The sequence below is a fragment of the Lipotes vexillifer genome, unplaced genomic scaffold, assembly GCF_000442215.2.
Source record: "Lipotes vexillifer unplaced genomic scaffold, Lipotes_vexillifer_v1.1 scaffold147, whole genome shotgun sequence".
Classification (NCBI taxonomy): Eukaryota; Metazoa; Chordata; class Mammalia; order Artiodactyla; family Lipotidae; genus Lipotes; species Lipotes vexillifer.
In genome coordinates, this window is record NW_006778796.1 from 3,122,974 (window position 1) to 3,131,950 (window position 8,977).

Consider the following 8,977-nt stretch of genomic DNA (forward strand, 5'->3'; position numbering starts at 1 on the left):
AAAAAAAGAAAAACTAATCTGAGCTTAGTTAAGGAGAAGCTTCATTCAAAGGGGTCATTCAAAGGGGTCAGGAAGGGAAGGGGGCCTCTTGCGGTAGGGAGAACCCCCCAAGTGGAAGATCTGCGGGATCTCAACGGTCCAGCAGGAAAGGATTTTTCTTTAATACAGGATGGGGAGTAAACAAGGCTAGAAGGAATCTGATGTGGGGAAATAAGTGGAGTGGCAGGACAGTTAATCCAGGAATGTCTTTCCTTTGGGTCAGCTGATTCTCAGAAGGGTGGTTAAGGAAGTCTTGTACACTGGCTCAGAATGAGAGTAACTCAGAGTTCAAGGGCTTGGGGGAAGGAGACCAGCTTCACTCTAGTTTGATCAAGTCAGGTATTTTGTTCAGATTAGTCAGTGGGTACAAACAGTTCAACCCATCATTTATGAGACGAGGAATGAGAATGTGGAGGGTGTGTGTCTGGCATTGCCAAAGGTCAGCAAGGGGACATCTGTCTCTTATCTAAGTCGCATGGGGAAAAATGTTTCTTGGCAGTAAGGCATTTCCCTGCACATAGAAGAGTGGGAGGATTTCTTAACCATTGCTGTTTCCCAAGAACACAGGGCTCCCGTAAAGTTTAACATTGTCACATGAATGACATTGTTCCCAAAACTGATGCACAAAATAAGCAAAAAACACTGAGACTAGCCTAAAGAACTCCAGTTCATGCTGTGTTAATTTTTAAAACTATGAATGTTCCTGTGATATCAAGGAATATAAATATTGATGGCATTAGTATAAAAATGCCCACCTTACCTTCTTTAGAGATAAAATGGGAAAAAGCCACTCCTATCTAAATAGGTAAGAGTCATCTAGATTTAGCATACAATTGTTTATTTAAGAAAGAGAGGACAGAGACTTGGGGTAAAATCAATATGTGAAGTTGAATGTTGCTTTGGATTGATCAATGGTTTTAAACAAAATGAATCTTTCAAGTGTGATGTTTTTTCAAAAAAAAAAAAATCCTATGCCTACCTAATTAAGCCATTGGTCCTGTCTTCTTTGGTATTTTAACTTTTATCCATGCAACCCCCCGAAATGGCTGTTTTGTATGTTTGACAAGTGTATCATCTCGCATTTTTAAAATTCATAATAATTATTGCATAAGAAATGAAATATATGTTGTATGAAAATATTGTAACATTAAATTTCAAATTAACTAGAGTTCTAGAATTAAACGTAATAATTAAAATATTATTTATATGATTAAAAACCACTTAGAGGCACTGGCAGAGTAAAGTAGGCATCAAAAAGGATGCCCAATTTAATATCTTATTAAAAGTTCGGCCAGAAAATTCTCTGTGGCAATTCCTTAATAGCTAGCACCTTGACAATTTTTAAAAATTGAAGAATAGTTGATTTACAGTGTTGTGTTAATTACTGCTGTACAGCAAAGTGATTCAATTATACATATATACATTCTTTTCATATTCTTTTCCATTATGGTTTATCACAGGATATTGAATACAGTTCCCTGTGCTATACAATAGGACCTTGTTTTTTACCCATTCTATATATACCAGTTTGCATCTGCTAACCCCAAACTCTGAATACATCCCTCTCCTACCCACCGCCCCCTTGGCAACCACCAGTCCATTCTCTCTGACAATTTTACTAACTAATTTTTGAGGAGAAATTTATTTCTGGGTAGTTTTTTGTTTTTTTTTTTTTTTTTTTTTTTTTTTTTTTTTTGCGGTACGCGGGCCTCTCACTGTTGTGGCCTCTCCCGTTGCGGAGCACAGGCTCCGGACGCGCAGGCTCAGCGGCCATGGCTCACGGGCCCAGCCGCTCCGCGGCATGTGGGATCTTCCCGGACCGGGGAACAAACCCGTGTCCCCTGCATCGGCAGGGGGACTCTCAACCACTGCGCCACCAGGGAAGCCCCTATTTCTGGGTATATTTTATCCTACCTTGTTCTTATCTTTTTATATAAACACATAAATGCCACATAAACAGAAAATGCTGCCTTGAAGTTTGCTAAAATGTGTAACAAACTTCCAGCAATAATAAAAGGTAGTATATAAAACCCCAAACCTCCCAGCCCCTCAGAACATGTTTGTAGGCAGGACTAAACTCTGCAGATCTAATGTACAGAGGCCAGCTAGTCACAAAAGCTCACCTGTACAGACCCACTAAGGATGGGTCTAGATATACTGTTTCTAATCAGAGGAGCAGATGAACTTCAGTCTTTTTTTGGCCATGTAATAATATTGTGGCCCAAGTTTTAAGTTGACTAAAACAAAGACAAATCTGTCGGAAGACTGTTCTCCATGAGTCTCCTGTGTTTCTCTCTTTTTCACTGACTACTCTGGTCTGAACTAGCTCTTGGAGGTTGTTTGTATTGTAAACATTCGTGGGAGATAAAATAGTGTCTCCTTCTGGGGCAGGGGATAATTAATCATCCTTCTGTTTACTGCCCTTTATAAAAGATGTGTTCCAGGGGAACACATGTGATCTAGGGGAACAGTTCCATTTTCTTAACTCCTTGCACTTTGTCTTCCTAATCGAAACTTGGCACCGACAGTGATCACTGCAGTGGAAGAAGGGATGAGGGCGGTGGGGATATTTGTGGATGGTGGAGATATGTACATGCAGGTGACAGGGAATGAAAATATGATCAAACAGGCAGTGAGATCAAAAAACTGAGGGAACTTCCTGTATATCTACACACACTTACAGGAGTGGCATAAATACACAAGGTTTGGGATAAAATCATCTATAGAGGTGGGGCTCTGGAAGAGGATCTCTGCCCCCAGAACTTTTTTTAAGTTATTTTTAAATGTTTCTTGAATAACTAGTAAACAAACAAGCAATTATAGGGCACAGGTTTATCTGACTACTAAATATTTTAGGAACTATAGGCACAGATTTACCTTACTAAATAAACTAGTAACCATAGGGGTTATATTTATTTTCCCTATAACTCATTTCACAAGGAAATACAAAATGGATGAAATATTATGCAAATATAGAAGATAATTCACAAAGGTACAGGAAAAGTACAGGGTTATGTCATGATGAATGTTTTTGAGTCATGCACCAATTACCAATTCCCTGAAGAAGAAAAAAGTTACAATAAAAAATAATTTTTCATTCTCATAACAGGAGTTAATGTAACCCTTACCGTTCCTCTAAATTTTTGCACCCAGAATTTTCACATTACTCTGTCTTCAGACGTATACTTCCTTTCCAAATATCAGCAATAGCTCCCAAGGCCTTGATAAGCAAGAGAGCGTATTCTACTGCCCTCTGCTGGAAGACGGAGTTATCACCCATCAACTGGAGAGGAAATGGCTGCTCTCTCCATAATCCCTTCAACTACTAGTTATCACCAGACAGCTAATCTATCATCTAATGTGGATGATGGATATAGATATAGATAGATGATAGATGAATAGATTGATGGTTAGCTAGATATAGATGGATAGATAGATACTAGATGAAAGATAGATGATGGATAATAGATGATAGATAGATAGAGATGATAGATAATTGATAGGTGTATAGATAGACTATTATTCAGCGACAAGACTGAGTATATTCTGCCACTATATTAGATCTATTTTCCGATCTAAGTCAAACTTCTATAAACCTGCAAAATAAATCTAGGATAACACTTTTTAAATGGTAAGCACTTGACAAGTAGGGAATGTGGAAGGAGATGCTCCTAACCAATGTACAGATAACTGATGAGCTGAAGATGCTCAGGAGAGGGGAAAGATCTAGGTTAGACACAGGAAAATTGTTGTCAAATCTCCATTTACTTATGTGAAGTCCATGAGAGCACTTAATACAACATTTAATAAATAGCTGCATTGTTTTGTGCCTTAGATCACTCACCTTTAAAGTTTTTACTCCAACATTCTGAGCACACTGAGGGTGACAAATAAACTGTGTGTGCTTCTGTGTAAATTTTCTTAAAATATGGATGCTATATTTAATGTCATAGTATTATCGGAAGCATAGATTTAACTCAAAGTTTCCAGAAGGGTTATGTGAAATATAATGGCTTAAAAATTTGATAGGTCTTAGTTTGGGAACATGCTGTATCCTCCCTGGACAGGTATTGCTGACACTCCCTTCTGAATGATGCCTCCATCCATGACTCACTGGGGTCGTGTTTGGGCTGGAACACTGGCTCAAGGTTGTTATCTCATCATCAGGCAGGGAACAGTCATGGGTTTTAGACTCAAATAAACTTGGAATTTGATCTCGGCTCTAACAAAACATTGAATAACTGTTAGAGCAAACACTTGTGTAGTATGCACCGTGTTTAAGAGCCCCGGGAGAGAGGTGTCAATTTTACCAATGAAGAAACTAAGGCACAGGAAGTTTTAAGTAACTTTCACGTACTTAAGGCCCAGAGTTAGTAAGTCATGCAGTCTCTTCCCTGAATTATATTATCCTCATTTATAAAATGAGAGTAAAGAGACACAGCTTGCTGGATTTGGGGCAGGATGAGGGAAAATGTATACAGAGTGTGGAGCACAGATCCTCATATCTAGCAGGTGCTGAAAAAAAATGTTGCTGGTATTTTTGTCCCTTAACGACTTGGTCCTTATGGACTACCTGACATTTATCCAATTTCTAACAGCAGTAAATCACTCAATAAAGCCACTGCAGAGTCTTTCTGCAGAATTCAGGGCTAGAAGAAAACCAAAAAATGACCTTTCCTAGACCCTCCATTTGGAGGGTGGAGACCCAAGACCATGTGACCAACTAGGAGAAACTGGAGCCCCTGTAGAGAATCGGAAGAGAGAGAGAAATACCCTTCTTTTTACATGTGCTATCCATGTGACCAACTAGGATAAACTGGAGCCCCTGTAGAGAATCTGAAGAGAGAGAGAAATACCCTTCTTTTTACATGTGCTATTGCTTTTTCAGCTCTTTCCCCCTTATTTATTTGTGACCAGCTTGGTTAGACACAGCCATAAGACGGTTTCCCTTTCTCCGACCTAGCTGAGATGGTGTTCGCAACCAGAGCGGCTATGAAAGTGAGGTTTTCCTACTTCCAGCACTCACATCTTAACTAATGGAGTAATCCCATGACTTACCGAGACCTGGACCAGCCCACCCTATTTGAACTTGATATTTATTACAAGAATCTACACGTCCCAAATGCATAGAACAAGTGAAAACCAATCCATTCTCATGAGTCATTATTTAGAAGCAACGTGAGATCCGGGGACCACAGTAGAGATGTATTAGGTTGTCATTCTTGACTCACAGAGTCTCTTGGGCAATGAGGTGTCCTCCCTGCAGGTTCAATGGCTTCAGGAAAGATGTGTTTTATTTCCTTTCAGCAGGCATGTCTTCAGCCCAGATTACTCCATTAATCATTCCATAATGTCCTCCCCTGTACAGAATGTTTACACTCCTTGGTTGCCTTAACCAGCTGAAGTGGTTCTTCCAAAGGATCCAAATGTTATCCTTCAAATCTTTCCTGATGTGTCTACGGCTCCAACCTGCATAAGTATGTAACAGATGGGATGGTGCCATGACCGCACCTTACTTGTGAGCCACGAAATTATATGGTTCATTCATAAACCCTCTGGTGAAACAGGCTTTTATGACTCTAAGTTGGAAAATTTGAGGGGATTTCCACTTATCTTCATGTTAGTTTCCATGGTACTAATCAGTACATTCCAACTGCATGTGGTATCTTTATTTCTTAAAAAACACTCTAAATTACTACCCCTGTAAATATAATACAAATTTATATGGCAATAGCGTCACATTTAAGAATTCTTCACTTCTCAAAATATATTATCAGTTTCCTTTTTTTATAAATGATCTTTTAGTGTCTTAAAAATATGCTTTGTTTTGTAAACACAAAAAATAGCAATTTTACTAACCTGGTTTTTGAAGTCTCATTTTATCAGCTAATTAAGAACGTGAGAGAAATAGGTGCTTCATATATATTTATGCATATTTTTCTTTGTTTTAAACATACCTTGTATTTTTTTAAAAATTATTTAATTAATTAATTAATTTAGGCTGTGCCGGGTCTCAGCTGCGTCACGCGGGATCTCTAGTTGCGGCATGCAGACGCTCAGTTGCGGCATGCATGTGGGATCTAGTTCCCCGACCAGGGATCGAACCCAGGCCCCCCGCATTGGGAGCGCAGAGTCCCACCCACTGGACCACCAGGGATGCCCCAATACCTTGTATTTTTATTTGCTTCCTGCCATTAAATAGACTGAACTTCTGACACCTTCCTGAATATATGGGAAAATAGCTTATATGTCCACCGTCTTTTTTTTTTTTTTTTTGAAGCACAAACGTTATATTAGTTTCAGGTGTACAACATAGTGATTTGACATTTATATACATTATGAGATGGTTACCACCATAAGTCTAGTTACCATAATTTAAAATTATTACACTATTTCCTATCTTGTACATTATAGCCCCATGACTTATTTTATAACTGGAAGTTTGTGCCTCTTAATCCCCTTCACCTATTTCACCCTCCCTCCTCCATCTGCTGCTCTCTGGCAACCACCTGTTTCCTCTATGCATCTGTAAGTCTGTTTCTGTTTTGTTTATTTATTTATTTATTTTAGATTCCACATTAAAACGAAATCATACAGTATTTTTCTTTCTCATCTGACTTTTTTCATAACACCCCCTAGATCCATGCATGTTGTCACAAATGGCAAGATTTCATTCTTTTTTACGGCTGAGTGATAGTCAATTGTGTATACATATATACATACTACATCTTCTTTATTCATTCGTCTGTTGATTAGCACTTAGGTTTCTTCCATAGCTTGGCTATTGTAAATAATGCTATAATGAACATGGGGGTGCATATGTGTTTTCAAATTAGTATTTTTATTTTCTTCATGTAAATACTCAGAAGTGGAATTGCTGGATCATGTGATATTTCTATTTTTAATTTTTGGAGGAAACTGTTTTCCATAGTGGCTGCCCCAATTTGCATTCCCACCAGTAGTGCAGGAGGGTTCCCTTTCCTCAACATCCTCACCAACACTTATTTGTCCATATGGTCTTTTTAAATAAAGAGCAAATTATTATCTAGGCTCAAAAGCTCCCATCAGTTAATCAGTAAATGTTTACTGAGGACCTACTGTGTTCCAGACACTCTTCTAGGCACTGGGAATATATCAGCAAATAAAACAAATTGATGTCCCTGCCCTCATGGAGCTTGCATTCTAACTTGTGTTACCTAATGGGAGATCTAGGAAACAAGATTTGAGTTCGAATCTTTATTGTCCAATTTATTCTCCATTGATCATTTCACTTCTCTTAGCCTTATGGCTTTCCTTCCTATTAAATAATTGTTTTTTAAGATACCTTTTATCCACCTCATTTGAGTGTTTTGAAATTTAAAATAGCAAGGATACAGAAAGCCACGTACACAAAAGAATAGAGGAGGCATTTATGGGATACACTAGGGATAAGCTGTATTGTCTACCCTCAAGGAAGTGTTAATCTTGTGCAAGGAGATGGCTATGCCGTGAGATATATAATGATTAATCACCAAACTGCGTGCTGCTGACTTTAACTGCAGTTGGAGAAATCAAGGAGCACTAACTCCTGGGAGATGATTCAAGGAGAAGGTAAAACTTGGACTGGTTCCTAAATAATACTGAAATTGGGAAGAGAGTAACAAAAGTCACTAATGGGGATTGGAATGATGTAACAATTATGAAATGTACAATTATGTAATGATGTACCATTATGAAAATTGCTTGATAAGGACTTATTTTATAACTGGAAGTTATAAAGTTGAGAGAAACAATAAGCCCTCTGAAGGGCGTGGAGAAACATTTTGGAGGCCTTAAAGTCCAGACAGAGAGTTTGATGCAATAGAGTGGAAGTCTCAAGCCTGAAGGAGAGACACCAACAGTGCTGTCTTAGGAGGGTCTAAGCTAGATACTGAGTCTGCTGTAAGTTTTCCTCAAAAATAGGCATGTCCAGACATTGTCAGCCTCTCCCAGGGATCAGAAGTCTTCCTTTTCCAGACCTAGTGAACTTCTGAAGTCTTGGAAGAAGAGGAGAAATATATGTACCCCTTGTGCACCAGAGGAAACCTGTCATCACTATACCTCTAGGTCCTCCACCTGCAACTATTTGAGAAGATCCAAAGGTGACACCAAAGTCTGGACTCAGCCTCCCTCTGTAAACTTAAAGAAGAACAAATATGAACATTTTACCTCATTTGCTTTGTATGTATCCATTTGAGAACAAACTGCAGACATAATGCTGCTTCATCCTGGAATACTGCAGTGTGTGTTTCCTAATGTAAAGGTATTCTCTCTCTTTTTTTAAATTAATTTTTATTGGAGTATTGTTGATTTACAATGTTGTGTTAGTTTCTGCTGTACAGCAAAGCGAATCAGTTATACATATACATATATCCTCTCTTTTTTAGATTCTATTCCCGTATAGGTCATTACAGAGTACTGAGTAGGGTTCCCTGTGCTATACAGTAAGTTCTTATTAGGTTATCTATTTCATATAGAGTAGGCGAAGGTATTCTCTTATATAGCCACAACACAACTTTCAAAGTCAGGAACTTAGTATTGATAGGATACTATTTATAATCTACAACCTTATTTAGATTTTGCTAATTATACCAATAAGGTCTTTTAAAGAAAAAGAAAATATCAAATTATGCACTGCATTCGGTTGTCCTATCTCTTTAATCTCCTTTAATATGGAACAGTTTCTCCATCTTTCTTTTATTATATGAGCAATTATCTTGTCATTTATCTCTCAAATTGCATGTGCCCCATGTTCCCTCCTCATAAGGGAAAAGGAGTAATTTTATAGTAGAGACACGTGGCAAACACCACTGGAGCCAAGCAATCAGCATTAATAGCACCAACCATGGCACAGGCTGACATCATTTGCCTCCTGATAGGATGCAATGAGAACACATAATTTCTGTGCTATTCCTACCCA